The sequence below is a fragment of the Solanum lycopersicum genome, chromosome 11, assembly GCF_036512215.1.
Source record: "Solanum lycopersicum chromosome 11, SLM_r2.1".
Lineage (NCBI taxonomy): Eukaryota > Viridiplantae > Streptophyta > Magnoliopsida > Solanales > Solanaceae > Solanum > Solanum lycopersicum.
Genome location: NC_090810.1, coordinates 27103710 through 27121503, shown reverse-complemented (window position 1 = coordinate 27121503; position 17794 = coordinate 27103710).

Genomic DNA, 17794 nt, shown 5'->3' with positions numbered 1-17794 from the left:
TTGACAAGATGGTCCTTACTTAGGCCTAGGGTGAAGATGTCAGCCACTTGATCATCCATTTTGCGAAACTCTATGATGACATTACCCCTTTTTGACATTGTCATGACTTCAAGTATGTTAAGCCTTTCGAGCATCTCATTGATGTACTTTCAAGACAATCGAGGGTAGTTTTAGAGTTTTGCTGAATCTATAACTCTAAGAAGAAATCTTTAATCGTGCTCCTTTAGAACCCACTACCATGAATGCGACAAACTCTTCACACAATAATTCAAAGGTAGCTCCAAAGATGACTTCATCAATATACACTTGAATGATCAAAAAATTATTTTCTTGTGATATTAAAAAGAGGGATTTTGACAATTTTACCTCTTTTGAAGTCATTGTTGAAGAGGAATTTGGACAACCTATAAGCTTGTTGGGAATCCAGTTGTCATACATTGCTTCTTGCAAACTATGCTTGATAAGTTTCTTCATTATCACCTTCAACATTCACATTATCAGTTTGAATTGCATCATCTTTTTACATCGGTGTCTAGAGGACCGGGTCCCTCATTAGGTTCATTATATGCATTAGCTTTCTTGAGATTGCTAGATTCATGAAGAGAATGTTCTTCAACAAGCTCACTATTTAGACTATCTCTCTATTCTGAAGCAACCCTTCCATCTCAGAAACTTCTTTCTTTGCAACTTCTAAACTCTTCCAAACTCATCAACAAAAACATGATCATTTTTAGTATACCCCTGATAAGTCTTACTGTAGGAAGAGTGTACCACACCTATTGTTTCATCAATATTGAGATCAAACTTCTGAATATCATCATTTTGGTCATACAACATGTAGTATTCAACTCTTTTGTCGAAAGTTCTTCGAAAGACTAAGAGTCTCCTTCTTTTATTTAAATGAAGATCTGGTTCATTTTCCTCTGACACATGCATCACACACTTTACTGTCACTGAATTTCATCTTTGGCAGACCACAGACAAGCACCCTAGAAACTAATTTTTTCAGTAGAAAAGATCTCACATGACCTAGTCTCATGAGCCAGAAGTCAGCACTTTCACTTTGAGAACTTAGGCATGTCAGATCATCTCAATGAGTTATTTCTAGTTCTGCCGCATGCATGTTTTTCTTTGTCTTGTCAGTAAAAATCGCCCTCTTTAGCCATTGCTAAAAATTGACACCTCCTCCTTGAAGTTCCTTGAGTGAAAGGAAGTTTTAGGTATTTCTAGTCATGTGCATTGAGCAGCCACTATCCATGTACCAACACGTGTTGCTACTTCCTTCACTCACCTGCAACAACATTGTTTTTTAGATTTTGGTCCCACTTCAATCTAAGTTCCCAATAAGCTGACAAAGGTGTAATGAAAGTGCTTTTTGTCCAGTGTGGCAACTTTGTCTTCTTCAAGTTTGAGACCCTACGAACTGGAGCAGGTTCTCTGTGTATAACAGTTTCTTGTCAAGGCTTTTGTCCAGTAGGACCTGGTCCTGGTTGAGTCCTTTTCTGATTAGAATAGACAGAGATATTTTCTTGTGAAGCTTTCTAGACAGGACAATCTCATTTCAGATTGTAGTTTTGACCACAGTGAAGACACAGTAAATTGAGACAAACACATATTTACTGTAGGGGATGTAAGGAGGAGTAATGTTCAAACTTCCTAACCCCCTTTTTATTATTGTTGCTTTGACTTGTAACATTAGATAGCAGTTTGGTGGAGCTGGTCCATTTTAAGGATACTTGAAGTTCCTCCTCAAAATGGACCAGGTCCCTCTCTATCTAGTCATTTCTTTCCAGGGCTAAGGCAAGTCTGGTTTCAGCCGTGTTTAAATTGCTTTCTAACTCTACCTGGAGATTTGTAGCCTCCCCCTTCCTTTTACCAGATTTCTCAATCACCAAATACAGCTGCTCCTTAAGTTCCAATTTTTCATATTCAATAACCATCACTTGTTCCTCAAAAATAGACATCTGAACTACCATTACTTTCATTTCTTAATTTAGAATATCAAAACTACTGTTCATAGAGTCCCTTTCAGTAGTTAACTCTATAACAGAGTTAATCAAGACATTTGCTAACGTTCTCAATATTTTATAGAGTACGTATTCAAGTTTTTCTTAAATTCAAGAAGAATTACCTTATCTTCATCATCATCTTCATCTGACTTAGCCATGAGAGAAAAGATCCCATTGAATACGTTAGCCTCGTCTTGAATCACCTGCATGGATGCATCTTTGGAAGAATCTGAATCTCCTGACTCACTTGAAGAGTCTCCCTATGCAGCAAGAGCTTTTTTCACTACGTAGTCATCTACAACTTTTCTGGCTCTCCTCTTGGGTACCAGGTCCCTCCTTTTATCTTTTTCACCTCCAAGTCTTAGATACTCTTTGGTTTCAACCTTTTGCATGGGGAAATCTTTGATGAAATGCCCTGGATTTCAACACTTGTGGCATAGGTGGTTTGCATTTACAACTCTGTTTGAGTTTTCTGCCTTTCGTAAGCCTCTATGTTTCCTTTCCCATTTTTGATACCTTCTCGTAAGGCATGTCATGTCCTTATCTTCATCAAAAGTTTCACCAAATATCATCTTGATAGCTAGAGACTTCTCTTTCTTCAACTCCTTCTTTGATACTTCTTGATTTCTGTTGAGTGGAGCAACCATCCTTCCACAGAATCTCTCTTGGTGTTACCCAGCTAGAGAGCACCCGCTCTGATACCACTTGTGGGAATATGTGCGTCCACTACCAGTCAACGGACCAGGTCCATTGACACAACAAAAACAGCGCAGAAGATTAAACAATTTGAAGAACACAACACAGGCAGTTTACGTGGAAACCACCTTGCTCAAAGGAGTAAACCACAACCTGTCACACAGGATTTTCAACTATTTTAACTAATTTTCAAAAGCAAAAGTGAAACTCGATTACAACAATGTGAGAAAAAACTATTAATCTCACAACCAAGCAATAATTCTACTGCTTGAAGAGCCTAAGCAGATTTTAATCTGCCCACTAAGTTATCACTACTAGATAACTTAGGATTTAACTAAGTAACACACAGGTTGCCGACTAAATCACCACGCTCCGAATGACATAGGAGTTTTACTAAGCAACACACAAGGTAGCCCACTAAATTAGTTTGACTCAACTAACTTAGACCTTTTAACAAACCAAAGAATCTGAATCCTTTATAGATTAGGAAAATATTTACAATGTAAGCATGGAAGAAATAATCCTAAGACAACTAAGTAGCTTGCAGCTCTATGAGGTCCTTGTTTCTCTTAGGATGATCCTTCTTGAAGATGGCCTTTGCTTTTTGAACTTTTAGATTTTTGAAATCCAAAACTTTTGTTTGCCAAAACTTGTGTTTGTGTTGCTGGATAAGAGACTATATTCAAATGGACACAAACCCTTGGCACGAGGCTATTGGCTGAGATCTTTCTCTCATAAAAAGTTGTGCACGAACCCCTCAGACTTGGCAATTTTTTACAGCTGTCTTTTCGTCCTTTTCACGTCGCAGTATTGCGGGGACCAGGTCCTTTTCAAACTTCTTTGTGAGTTCTTGAAAAGGCCAACTTCATCCATTCTGATTTGTTCAGTACGCTGGCGCCTCACCTAATAGTGACAGGACAACTTTACAGTTGTATACCATTTTGTATCAGATGGAAAGAACTCTTCCTGGGACCAGGTCCCTACATTTGTGAGATACTAAAACATACAATCTCATTCACTCTTCTTATTGGTGTAGGACATTGAACTTTTCACCTACTACCTGACATGACAGCTTTTACGAATGTACCCCATTTGTATCTGGATGAGAGAACTCTGTCAGGGACCAGGTCCCTGCATTTGTGAGGATCATCAAAACACGTAGAATATAACATTTTTCCCTTTTTGATGATAACACACAAATATACCTCATATTGAGTTTATCATTCATCTCATTGTAAGGAGATTCAATAACAAGGATCTGGTTCCTCGTTAGATGGATATGTTTGTTAAATCATTAAAACTTCATATTCATGTTCAAACTAACACACTTTCCGCTTTTCATGGTTTCTGAATATTCCCAACTACTTCCATCTATTGCTCCTAGATCAAATCATGGCTCGTAGATTGACTGATAGATCTGCCAACCTCATCTTTTCAAGTACTTAGTCTCCAAGTCCTATTTTCCTGCAAAACAATCACAAACACATCCTATCTACTAAAAAGTGCTAGAGAACTTACAAAAATCTTAAGCTTTAAACATCAAAAGTGTCGTAAGTCCCTATCAAGACGATCAACTAAAAATTGTTTCTTCTCCTTATGGATAGACACCCCCCTCTTTCTTCAATCAAGATTAGTGCAAATTCTCAACTTCTCAAGTTAACACATGCTTATCAACGATTTACATCACCATATTAACTAATAAGATTACATATACAACTAATTATCGCCTTGACAATAAAAATAAAAAAAAATGCTACTTGTAGACACGTGATTTTCGACCGAACTTGATATTTTACACTATTTTTAGTGCTTAAATATTTTATTATATTTAAATTAGATATTATAATCTTTATCTTATTTTAGTAAATTTATTTTAAAAGATTTGAAGACCACAAAAATAGAGTCACATTTTAGTGCAAGTCTTGTTTTTCAATTGTTCAAGAAAGAAAATAAAATTTACAATAATATATATGTTTCTTCAATAAATAAGCTATTTTTTAATAAATAAGCTGTTGGTTCTTGATTGTAGTTTTTTCTTCTTGTGAATTAATTTTCACACAAGGTAACATTGTATCTTCATTGTATGATATATTTCTTAGTGATATAATATATGATTCCGATATGATGAAGTTGCTCAAGTTTATACACATTTAATTTTTTTCCTTATAATATGAAATAGGTTGAAAAATTTTATATCATTAAACTTAGAGCAAAAATTGTATAACGTGATTATTTTATGCATGCTTAAAGGTTCAATTTTTACCTTGTTGCTGATTAAATCACGAACTTAATGTTCTACGATATGTAATTAATTGATATTTGGATAAGATTTAGTTAAAATGAATTAAGCTGCTTCTTCAACATAATATGTATAATTAATAATATTGTGTTCATTTTTTAGCAAAAAGTAAAAATAAAGTATAATATAATATGCAACTTCCTCTGCATCTCCTTTTAGTGATGAATCTTAATCAGAATTTTCAATTAATTTGTGTATGTTGATCTACTTAAAAATATTTTTAACTGAAACATTAGGAACATGATTATATTGATAAATAATAATAGACAGAATATATGATTTGAAGAGAATTACTCAATTATTAGGTGTGACACATCAATGATATACTAATTATTGGCAAGATTAAAAAGCACTTCAACTAATACGCCACATACTAGTAAAATAAGACAGATCTAAATATGTTTAAAATAAAACAAAATATACGGGACATAACCATTTTTATTTAAGCTTATAAACATAATAGATGCAAAATTTATTTTAAGTCTTACATAAGTTAATAAAGCGGATATGCTAGAATCATAACACTCGAGGAGTGTGTCTAATACCTTTCCATTGGTCAATAAAATTTCTTATCTAAATTTCTAGTTTGCACACCAATAAAATCAAGAATCATTTTTTATTAGAGATTTAAATAAGGTGACTTGAAACACAATATTCAATTTTAAGTAGCGATCCCAAAATAAAAAACGGAAAAGGGTCAATTACCCTCTGCCCACCTATTGACCTCTAATTACCCTTCCCATCCACCTTTGGATCGAAATTTACCCCTTTCATTAACAGAAAACCATTTTAAATGTTTAAATAATACTTTTAATTACATGACACTCAATCATTGATTGTAATTTAATTATTTAGTATAATTTTAAATCCACTCATTACCCACCTTTTTTTACTAAACCTGCCCCACTGACCCAATACAAAAGAACCCATCTAATTAAACAACCCTAAAACCTTGTTCCCAAATGAACACTTCATTTTGATTCTCAATGTATCAGCCTTAGCAGTTTGTCTTCATTAAGTTAACTACCACATCCACACTGGTAACTTAGAAATTGCAACAAAAATATCCTAAACTACCACTTGTCCAATAAGTTAAGTTGTTGATGGTAATTTTAAGTGAAGTTGTTGATGGTAATATTACTAAGTTGGTAGGCAATAAATAACAAGTTAAAACAAGATTGATAAAAGGAGTAAGTTGTTGATGATAATTTTATCAACTAGACTATGGTATTTACAAATGAAAATTATTGCGATTACGTCCCTAAATAGATGCATAAGCCCGATATTTAGAACACATCTTTTTCATCTTCTTCGAGTTCAAGAATGGTGTGTAAATTCATATTTCTTGCTTATATTTTATCATTATGTCCTTTCTGTAATGGCTTCAATTCCCAATTCGACGAAAAGATATGTGATAGCTTCTTAATGTCCTATCCTTTCCACAATATTCGCCACAATCCACCATTTCCTCCACCGCTTTCATCACCATCTTCGTCTTTATCACTGGATGATATTGACCCTAGATTTGGTGTGGAGAAAATATTAATCCCTTATGATCCTAATCCCCTGCACAACTGAAATAAATAGAGCCATTTACCCTCTATAGATCATGAAATAAATTGGAATAAATGAAGTGTTTATTTGGGAATAAAGTTTTAAGGTTTTGTAATTAGATGGGTTCTATTTTCTTGGGTTAGTGGGGCGATTTTAATAAAAATTGGGTCGGGTTTAGTTAAAATGGATTTAAAATTATATTAAATAATTAAATTACAACCAATGGTTGAGCGTCATGTAATTAAAAGTATTATTTAAATATTTAAAATGGTTTTCTGTTAATGAAAGAGGTAAATTTGGACCCAAAGGTGGAAGAGAAGGGTATTTGGGGGCCAATAGGTGGATGGAGGGTAATTGTGTATCATTGCTAATACTTCGAGGGTATTTTAGGTCTTTTTTCGAATAAAAAATAATCTTATTTCAAAATGTCACTTTAATCAGAAAAATTCTCTTTTTTCAAATCTTCATATGAAAAAATAGGTGTGTGACATTACCCATCTGCCCTCACCACAAAGACGTTCGAATCACATATTAAGTATCATTATTTCTGGAATTTAGAGACTCATATGAAGCTCTCACGCTCTTTATGGTATTCAAACATAGCATGCACAATACCATAGACTTGCGCTTTTTTTCTACACCTTGACTTTCTTTCCATTAGATTAGATTACTATAGGACTTCACTTGGATTATAGCTCAGCTCGGGGAAGGGCATGGTGTATATATTAAAAATAATTATTATCCTCCTTGACACTACGCTAACATTATTTCACTTACACCAAACTATTTTTCTCCCTTTTCTCCAATTTTTTTCTCATTCTTTAATCAACATCAAGACGTCACATTAATTTCTCGCAAATCTTTTATTCCCTTTTCATATTTTCTCTCTTTTTTCTTAATTCTTTTATCGACATCCAGATGAGGTAATAATTTCTTGCAACGCTTGTGTACTTTCTGTTTATGCAATTACACATTCTTTTCATAACTCAATTTTTGTGTCAACCTTTATAGTAGCCACCCTCAACTTAGGCATTTTGCTTGAGTTGAGGTGCACAATTTTCCAGAAGGGACTTGGGTCACATTTTTTTGAAAATTTGGAAAGGTGAATAGGGTAATTCAACAAATGGTGTGTTTATGCACGAAATCACGGACCGAGGGATATTTATTTTAATTTGCTTTGTCATTTAGGATAAGGGAACTGAATTCAAAAATGACCTATGATCCTTTCCTAACTAATAATTATATAAACTCAATGAGACTAATGAGTCATGTTCTTGATCGAAACCTAATGTTTGAACAATGCAAATATGTCACTCACACATAGCACAGAGTTTCACTTATTTATATTCACTATTAGTCTCATGCTTAGCTTTTACACTTATCATGTCAATATTTATCATGTCTGTAACACTCCAAAAGTCGATGACCAAATCTAGAACCTCACATGATGAACTAAACTCTAAAACACTGTTTCTAAGCCTAAAATAATGTATTGCAACCAAGTACGAGATATTAGGTCCTAAACATCAAGGGATAACCAAGAAGTCCGGGAACTAGTGCAATTGAACTAGTAAAACGTTCTTAGGTTTTGTAAAGGTTTGGAAGTATTGTATGAACTCTAAAACTTTTAGAAGTACTTTAAATAGGTAAAACATGTATATAGGGTCAAAACATCTAGGTTCGACCCCCTAAGGATTCCCTAGGGGTCCTTTAAGGGACCCCATCCTTGGTCTGCGTCGCGGACAGTAGAGGACTCCACTTTCTTGAAAATTAATTTTGAAAATCTTTCAAGAACAGCTTCGCGACGCAAACTTGTTTTCCGATGAAAATCTGAAATTTAGAATTCAAGTTTAACTTCATTAAAAGGTCAACTTAAGTGAGGGGTATTTTGGGTATTTAAGAGGAGGGTTGTATGTTAATTTTAAATCAATTTTACCTCACATTACTCACTCAAATCAAATCCCAAAATCAAAATCCAAAGGCTCTCACCTCTCTCTACTTTCTCTCTCTATTCAACATCCATTGAAGGAACCAAGAAGCTTGAAAAAGAATACCAAATTTCCCAAATTTCTACTTAAATTCGTGCATTAAGTCTCTATAAGGTATGAATTCTTCACTCTTTGCTTTCCTTTCCCAAGAGGTTCATTCAAAGTTGATTTCTAAATAACCTAATTTCATGGGTTTTCCTCTACAAATGAATTTTCTTCTAAACTTGAAATTGATGATTGTATGTGACGAATTGTGATTTCCTATGGCTAATTAAGTGTATATTGTTGAGTATTTGATGTTAATTAGGAGATTTTCGTGTGGATCATGTCCTTTTCCCTACTTCCCCAAATCTTGGGTCTTGCTTGTGATTTGATGGGAATTGATGAATGTATTGATTGTTAGATTTGTTTTGATTATCCTATTTCATTTATGGACTTCCTAGGGTCATGTATAGTTGGGATTGAATATATTTATTGAATAATTCATGATGAACCCTTTTCCCTAACCCTAGCTATGCATTGGACTTGTAGATGATTAGAGTTGTTAGAATTGGTTATGTTATTGCTTAATTTACTATATTATGATGATGTTGAGTGGTTTATTGGATAATTGGGATGAATTGAGGGTAAGACTCTTGATGAAGACCATGGAGGCTATTTGGTATGAAATTGTGATCTTGAACTCTTTACTTCAATTGTGATGGCTTACACGTGATGGTGATGTTTAATTGAAGTATTACATGTGATTAGATTAGGTAGGTGATGTAATGATGAATGTAATTGAAATGTCTTGACTATATGAATTCTGAGATTATGATTAAGTATGGTGATATAAGGCTGATTGTGAATCACTTATGTGACTTATTATGATATGATTATGATGGTGTGTTAATGTAACAAATGAAGGGTTGTAATCGTAGGAAATTCTCATCCAAAACCTAATGAGATAATGAATTTGAATATACAAGGGGCCAATCTCCTATGGCCTATATTAAGTTATGATGATTAAGAATGACTTAAAGACATTTTAAAAAGGGACTTTAGCTTAGCACAGAGTGAACTTGACAATGAGAGGTGTTGACCCCCCATACAAACAAGATTCACCAAACATTCTCATGAGATGAGGGCTCCAAATTCTAATGGGCATGTAGATGGTTCAAGACATATCTCCTAGTTCCATAACTATGTTCCCCCATAGGACCTATCAAGCGGATCCACCTAAGATGCTAATATGATACTCATGTCTTACCTTGGTAAGTAAGATACCATCTTTTGGTGTGAGGGGATAACACTGGATTTCATGTTTATCTCACATGGTATATTATCAGTTAAGGCATTGTTCCCAAAAGTAAGATGAAAATAACAAAGTGAAATCTAACTAGGGTGACTTAAGGAGTTCTTCTTAGTATAGATAGGGCCATGGGACTCTATCTATGCATTGCACTAGTGTACCTTGAGGGAAGTCCTAGGAGGTTGTTCTTATGTAATTATGATATGAACAAATTGTATATGATGACTTTATATGTTGATGATCCTATATGATGTTAGTTTCATTGATGAACATGTTATTGGTCTAAATTGACATACATGACTATGAACATACATGATATGAAGGTATATGAAATCTTGACATTGCTTATGATCCTTTACTTGGTTTACTTGACTATGTGGGGTTATGGGTCTTGACATAGACATTGCACTTGTAGCCTTAGAAAAGGGTTGTGATTAAGGGTCTTATATATGTGTGTTATATTATGAAATGTTGTACATGAATTGTTGTTATGAAATTATGTTGGGTATGTTATGCTTACGCGACCTTGATATGATTCCATTCATGTTGATATGACCTTATGTTGATAATATCCATGTTGACTGAACTCTCTTATAATATTGATCTTGTATTTAAAATGGAATTTTCTTTTAGTGATGTTATGTCTATTGGCTTGTATATGTTGTTAATTATGCATAAATGATTTTGAAAGTTACTTAGCGTGGTTTTGAACTAAATGTACTTTTAAGCATGATTTCAAATGGTTTATGTGCATATATCCATACTTAGTACAAGTGTTTGTACTAACCTATATTCTTTATGTTTTAACAAATATGTAGGTTCGGGCCGTTGAGGTATCAAATCCAATTGCAAGAAGACTTGGCCATCTTTCCCAAGTTGATTGGTGAGTCCTCAATGTTTGAGGATGATGCCTTCTATCTAGCTTAGTCGGATTTTCTATAGTCTTAATACATTATTTTCTTTTCTATTATTGAAGATATTGTTGTATGCCCTATGTGGCAATTATAGATTTGTTGAGGGCTATGCCCAAATGTTCCACTTCATTTTAGATGGTTTAATGTGAGACGGTATATTAGACTAAGTTCTTATATGTTATGTATATTGTCTAACAAGAAGCCTATATAAGCTTCCTATGTGAGGAGTCTAAGTAAAACTATAAGTAGTATGTGAGAGGTCTATGTAAACCTCCATATGTAAAAAGTTTTAATTTTTCCGTATTTTTATCGATGATGTGTTATGACGATTACTAAGGGGCTACTCTTAGTTCTCTTCGAAGACGATGACTCCGGTTACATCTAGCGGGTGCTCCCTAGTCGTGACAAACTTGGTATCCGAGCATGAGGTTGAAGTACTCTTATGATTAATGTCTCACTAAACCACTTCTACGTACAATCTTGTTCATGAGTGTGAAGCGCGCCACACTTATGAATGAGAGGCTATGTGATGTTTAGGAATTCTCACTTATTGGTAATCTTGAAAGTCGTGACTTGAGAGTTCGAACTCTATGTGTCACTTTTTCTTCTAATCTTTTTCTTGTAGAAATAGGAGATGAATACTAGAAGGAAGACAGCAAGGAGAGTCGAAGAAGATTTTGTGACGACTCTAAGTACCTCTTAGGCATACTCAGTGTTGGCTTACTCTACGAGGAATAAGACAAGCCTTAGCGTTCGTCATAGCACATCATTGGTAAGAAAATACGGGAAAATTAAAAACTTTTTCTTATATAACAGGGAGGTATACATAGACCTCTACATAGGAATCATACATAGGCATCTCACATAAAAAACATACAACATATAGGAATTTAGTCTAATACTTTGTCGAACATTAAACCATCCATAAAGTGGATCAATAGTTTGGGCGTAGACCTTAGTCTATTACAATATGCCATATAAGCTACAATGAAAGTCTCAACATGAGAATGAAATAGTTGTCTCAAAACATAGACATAAGGCTTGATGAGTGGCTCTATCCTCAGAACTCATTAGGACTCACCAATTGACTTAGAAAAGAGCCAAGTCTTCTTCTTCAATGACCACAAATCTCCTCAATGGCCCGAACCTAAAATGTTTGGGAAAAAAGAAGAAAATATGGATTAGTACAATCCACATGTACTAAGTATGACTCCTATGCACAAAATCATCAGTGCATGAGAAAAGGACAATTTAGTCAAAACCATGCTTTATATCAATTTAACTCTACATACATATACAAGAAGCATAATAAGTCAATTCAACATAATAGCAATCCAAAATGTACATCACCCAAGTAATACTTGTGCAATGCCAAACATAGAACCCCATATTCCCATCCAAGGCTAAGTATCAGATTAAGTAACCCACTTCATACTTACAACGTACTTTATAACATGATTATACATAAATGCTTACTCATTATTAATTATAATCATAATCATAATCATAAAAGAAAACTACTTAGAATCATCCCTTAGGATCCCACATGTGCAATGAGTAAGAGAAGTCCCATACCCCCCTACCCTATGTAGTAGCCTTCAAGACAACCCTAATAAGAGTTTTCACATACTTAACTTATTCATTTACTTTAATATTAGGGATATAAGTTCAATAACCGACATGAGACCATGTGAGCTACATGGAATCCGGTGTTCTACTCCCACACCGAAAAAAGAGGGTTAACACTTGCCTAAGGTGTAACCATTCGTACGTAGCTATCTAGGTTGATCCACTAAGCTCGAGTTCTATGTGGGCACATAGTTAAGGGTCAAGGATATTGTTTCTAGAAACCTTGTCTTACTAACGTGGAGGTTTCCATCTCATGAGACAACACATAATTAGGGAATCTTGACTTACTAACGTGATGAAACCCATGTGGGAGGTTGGACTTATTAACGTGAGACCTCCATCTCATTTACATGCCCTTTCAGTTCTAAGCAATCATTCCCTTTAGTAATCATATTATTTCATCATATAAGTTCACACTAATCTCTTCTAGACCCCTATGTAAACATCTTATCATAATAGCTCATAGGTGACTACAAGTGAGAAATATCCTTTCACTTTAGTCACAATAGCAAGTGATTGAACCTTTCGCTCAACCATTCATCATGTTCATGTGAAACTACATTCAATAACATAATGATCATGCTATATCATGCAAGAATAATTCATAGCCATACATGTATCTAGGGTTAGGGTTGAGGGAATCATGTCATCAAAATCACAACAACACATTATTTATATCATCATTGTCATCTAAGTAATTTCACTTTTCATAATTGAGATCAAAGGATAATCAATATCATACATCATTGCCCTTCATGGGACTTCATAGTTCAGTACCCAAGAACTCACAACAAACATATAAAACAGGGAAATTCAATAAGTATTAACATAACTAAAATCAAAGTAAACAAGGGACATGTTCATCACCCTCAACATTTCACCTTAATCAATCAAAGAAATTAGGATTTGGGGGGAAGACATAGGTCAAGGGAAATCTCAAAGGAATTCATCAATTGACCATAAATACATACATAAAAACATTTATTCATCATAATTCATCACAATGAACTCATAATTTCATTTATGAAGGAAGACCCATGTGAGGAGAAAAACCCTTGTTTTGGGGGATCTAGAAATCATCTTTAGAAGGACCAATTGGGGAAAGGAATCCCAAGAGTGAAAGAAACTATACTTTATAGATGATAAAGTTATGAAATAGGGTTGAAAAACATGAAGGCTTGATCTTATTCTTGGAGCTCTATTGGTCTTCAATGGAGCTTTGGAGCAAGAGAGAATTTGGGAGAGAGAGAGTGATTTTTTTATTTTAACTTGAGGGACTTGATTTTTGTGTTAGAATGGACCTAAAACTGACCCTAATACATTATATAGTCATCCCTTAATTTACCCAAAATACCCCTGACTTAATGAGTTTATTTGTGAAGTTAAAACACCCAAAATACGATTTTTACGATATCTGGGAAGTAGGTGCGCTTCGCGGGAATAATTCCCCAATTTATTTTTGAATTTGAGATGAGGCAGTAGGGTCCGTTTCATCCCCGCGTCGTGAGGCCAACTCCAGATATCCACGTGATGACTGCGCATCGTGCAACAGCCACCAGAAACCTGGCTGCGCACAGCTGCCTTGACAGCTTGCTCGCCCAAGTTCGGGTCCTCCCCAAGAACCCTTCCGGTGGTCCTTGGGTGTCCTAACTGAAAGTATTTAACCTATATACTAACATCTACCTATTCAAAGTCTTTTTGAAAGTTTTGGAATTAATATGCCCTCAGAAACCTTCACCAAATATAGGGACGTCAACTAGTTAAATTTCACTAGTTTCCGAACGTTAAGACTTTTCTTTAATCCTATTGCTCCAATACTTATCAAACAAGTTATTTATACTTATTTTTGGTCTAAAATAATCATTACTCAACATATAAGGCTCTAGTATAGATCGTGGAAATTTCCTATGTCGATACTGCCCTCCTTAGGAACATTCATCCCCGAATGACACTCTAAACCTTTTCATAGGAAGAAAAGACTCAAAAGTAGCATCCAACCAACCAACAATACAATAGAATGAGTCACACATTATAGGAGGAAATATAAACTCCTTTCAACACATAACATGGCATCAACAATTAGGAACTTACTCCACACAAACATATAACAAAAGCTCAACTTATCAAAACATGTTGATTTCTTATCAAAACAATATAAATTATGCTCATTATAATCTTCCATGAACACTTAAAGCACACAACACCCTCAAGTGCAAGCCACGTAATAAACATATTTCATGGCATGACAAAAACTCAACTTAGGCATGAATTTCTACTATAATATGCACATATTTCAAAAAAAAACATGATAAGTTCAATATTATTCATAATAGTCATATAAGGAATTACTAAACTTAGTATTGGCTAGGATTAAGGGGAAAAATATGAGGATACAGGGTCTTCATGTAAGCCTCGGCCTCCCATGTTGCACCCTCAACAAGGTGGTTCCTCCATATAACTTTTACGGAGGCAACCATCTTATTCCTTAATTTCTTAACTTGGCGCACCAAGATCTCAACCAGGAACTCTTCATAAAAAAGATACTTTTTTACCCCTAACCCTTCTAGAGGAAGAATGGAATTCGGGTCCCCTATACACTTCTAGAGCATGGAAACATGAAATATCAGATGAATCATGGCCAACTCATTTGGCAGCCTCAACTCATCAGCAACATTCCTAACTCGCTTCAAAATTTCATAAGGGAACACTTAACGAGGACTAATATTTCCCCTTCTTTCATGGGTGAAACTTTTTAATATACTGAATCTACTACTTCGAATTCAAGGTCCCTCTTTCTATTGTCGGATATAAGATTTTTGTCAACTTTGAACTATTTTTAGTCTATCTCTTACAATTCGAACCATCTCAAGGGCTTCATAGACCAAGTCGGGACCAAGTAGAGCAAACTCACCTACTTCATACCACCCAACCGGAGATCTATACCTTCTCCCATAAAGTGCCTCGAAGGGTGCCATAGAGATAGTTGAATGGTAGCTATTGTTGTAGTAGAACTTAATTAAGGGTAGGTTGTCATCCTAATTCCCCTTGAAGTCAATTACACATGCCCTCAACATATCCTCAAGAGTTTAAAATATTGCGTTCCGCTTGACCATTCTTCTTAGGATGAAAGGAGGTACTAAGCTTCACCTTCGTACCAATCCCATATTGGAAAGCTCTCCAAAAATTAGAGGTAAATTGAGTACCTCTATCTGACATGATGGACAAAGGGTCTACATGTAACTTCACTATATCTTTAATGTACAATTTGGTATAATCTTCCGCCGAATATAAGACCTTGATGGGAAGGAAATGTGCGAACTTGGTTAGCCTGTCCACAATGACCCATATCGAGTCATGTTTTCTTCTAGTACGAGGCAACCCCACTACAAAGTCCAGGTAATATCCTCCCATATCTTGTAGGAATGTCTATATTTTGATTCAAGCCACCCGTCCTTTGATGCTTCACTTTTACTTGCTAGCAATTTGGACACTTAGCAACAAAGTCCGCTATGTCCCTTTTCATACCATTCCACCAATATATTTCTCGTAAGTCGCTGTACATTTTTGTGGCACCTGGGTGAATGGAACATTAGGAGCCATTAGCCTCTTCCATGATCAATTCCCTCAACCCATCCACATCCGGTACAGACAATCTTCCTTGGTGCCTAAGTACCCCATCTTCCCTTTGAGAGAAGGACTCATTAGCTTTACTAACGACCATTTCCTTTAACTCCATCAATAGAGGATCAAAGTGTTTCTTGGATTTCACCCTAACCACGAAAGATGACTCAGAGTTTTGGCAAACCACGAAACCACCCTTTGGAGAGTCTTCTAGTCATACACCCAAACGAGCCAACCTACGAACCTCTTTTACTAGCTTCTTCTTATCTTCAGCCATATTAGTCACACTACCCATGGAAACTCTACTCAAAGCATCCGTTACCGCATTAGCTTTTCCGGGATGGTAAAAGACACTCATGTCATAGTCCTTTAAAAGTTCTAACCATCTTCTTTGACATAGGTTCAAATATTTTTGGGTGGACACATATTGTAAGCTCTTACGATTGGTGAATACATCATCATGTACCACACATAGATAATGTATCCAAATTTTCAATGCAAATACCACGGAAGCAAGATCAAGGTCATGAGTTGGGTAGTTCTTCTCATGTAGCTTGAGTTGTCTAGAGGAATTAGCTATGACTTTCGTATCTTTCATGAGCACACACCCTAGGCCCACTCGCGATGCATCACTATAAACCATAAATCCTTCGGTACCTCCGTAAAGTCTACATCGGAGAGGAGGTGAGTCTATCTTTCATAATTGGAAAATTTTTTCACATGATTCCGGCCATTTGAATTTGGACTTGTTTTGGGTTAAGGCCATTTATGGAGATGCGATAGATGAGAATCCATCAACAAACCTCCTATAGTAACTGGCCAACCCTAAAAACTTCAGATATCGGTAGGACTCAAAGAACTAAGCCAACTTTTGACCACTTCGATCTTCCTTGGGTGAACCTCTACCCCTTCACTAGAGGCAATGTTACCAAGAAAGGCAATTGATCTCAACCAAAATTCGCACTTGCTAAACTTAGCAAAAAGTTGGTTAACTTTGAGAACTTGCAAAACTATTCTCAAGTGACTAGTATGATCATCCTCACTTTTAAAGTATATCAAAATGTAATCAATAAAGACAATCACAACAAGTCAAGATACTTTATAAAAACTCAATTCATAAGGTCCATGAATGCAGCCGGGGAATTTGTTAGACCAAACGACATCACAAGGAATTCAAAGTGACTATATCTTGTTTGAAATTTCATTTTTGGAATATCAACCTCCCTTACTCTAAAGTTAATGATAACCCGACCTCAATTCAATTTTTGAATAATAGCTCGCTCCTTGGAGTTGATCAAACAAGTCATCAATCCAAGGGAGCGGATACCTATTCTTTATAATGACTTTATTTAACTGAAGATAGTCAATGAACATTCTCAATAACCCATCCTTCTCTTTACAAACAATACCGAATCACCCCATGAAGATATGCTCAGTTGAATAAATTCCTTATCAAACATATCTTTGAGTTGAGTCTTTAGCTCCTTCAACTCTGTCGGGGCTATCCGAGAAGGAGGGATTAAAATAGGTTGTGTATCCGGCAACAATTCTATGCCAAAGTCAATCCCGTAGAATTTCAGGAAGGTCATTGGGAAATACCTCAGAAATTCTCTCACTACGGGTACCGATTCTATTTGGGGGACCTCGGATTCAAGATCCCTAACTCTTACTATGTGATAGAGACAACCCTTTGCAATCAATTTTCAAGCTTTTGAACATGAGATGATCTTACCCCTAGGATTTGAGTTTCCTCCCTTCCACTCAAAATGGGTTCATTTGGGGAATTGAAATTT